The sequence below is a fragment of the Poromitra crassiceps genome, assembly GCF_964638095.1.
Source record: "Poromitra crassiceps genome assembly, chromosome: 16".
Taxonomy (NCBI): domain Eukaryota; kingdom Metazoa; phylum Chordata; class Actinopteri; order Beryciformes; family Melamphaidae; genus Poromitra; species Poromitra crassiceps.
The window spans coordinates 835001-836000 of NC_139645.1; the positions used below are offsets into that span (position 1 = coordinate 835001).

At 43.4% G+C, this 1000-nt stretch overlaps 1 protein-coding gene across 1 annotated transcript in view; it reads right to left on the bottom strand.

The window, feature by feature from the left end:
• LOC310791385 (vascular endothelial growth factor D-like) overlaps positions 1-1000 on the bottom strand; it is a 16301-nt gene that overhangs the window by 14811 nt on the left and 490 nt on the right. The window lies entirely within an intron of this gene.

Below are 1000 nucleotides of genomic sequence, written 5' to 3' on the forward strand. Positions count from 1 at the left end.
TCTCCCCTGTATGTATGGTTACTTGTGTTTTAAATGTTTTACCGTAGGCTATATTCCTCTAATCAGAATGGATTCCTTTTATAATAAGAATGTTGTGGATTTATATAGCACCTTTCACAGAACCCAAGGTCGCTTAAATTCTGTAGAGTTTCTCGCTATTTTGTTGGATGCTGTGTATATAAAGCAATTTGAACTGCAGTCCATGTCTGAAATAAATAATGTTTAATAGAAGAAGTTCTTGTTTAACATGACCACGATAGGTTATTCTACAACAGTGTTTCTCAACCACTGGGTCGTGGCCCACGGGTGGGCTCAGAGTGCCATCTAGTGGGCCACAGAGGACCTCTCACATCGAGATGGTGGACAGCTCCAGTTAAGATGCTTCTTAAGAGCCTTCTTTAGCGATGTGTTAAGAAGGCTGTTAAGAAGGCGTTTGGGAAACACTTTGGAGCCTTCTTAACTCCTTAAGAAGCTTCTTAACTCCTTAAGAAGCTTCTTTGTTGGGAAACCCAGCCATTGCTGTTGAGTTGATCAAATGTATTTCTTTTGCATGTTGAGGACTACAAGCCGAGGGCCATCCAGTTCCATTGTATTGGAGAGAAGGCAAAAACTCTGCAGCCGATATCTCCAAAACTCAGGCAACTAACACAAAACGATATAGATGGATAAATAGCACTACAGGTGAGAGGGAATATATGTATTTTGGATTTTAGGGTGAGCTGTCCCTTTAAACATGCAACAGCCAAATTGAAATTCATGACTTCCAAGTGTCATTTGTGAGTCAGGAGATCCAAAGCCTGATAGAGGATGGTACTGTAGGCCTACAGGCCAGGCAGAGAGGAGTCAGGAGATCCAAAGCCTGATAGAGGATGGTACTGTAGGCCTACAGGCCAGGCAGAGAGGAGTCAGGAGATCCAAAGCCTGATAGAGGATGGTACTGTAGATCCAAAGCCTGATAGAGGATGGTAGCCTACTGTAGGCCTACAGGCCAGGCAGAGAG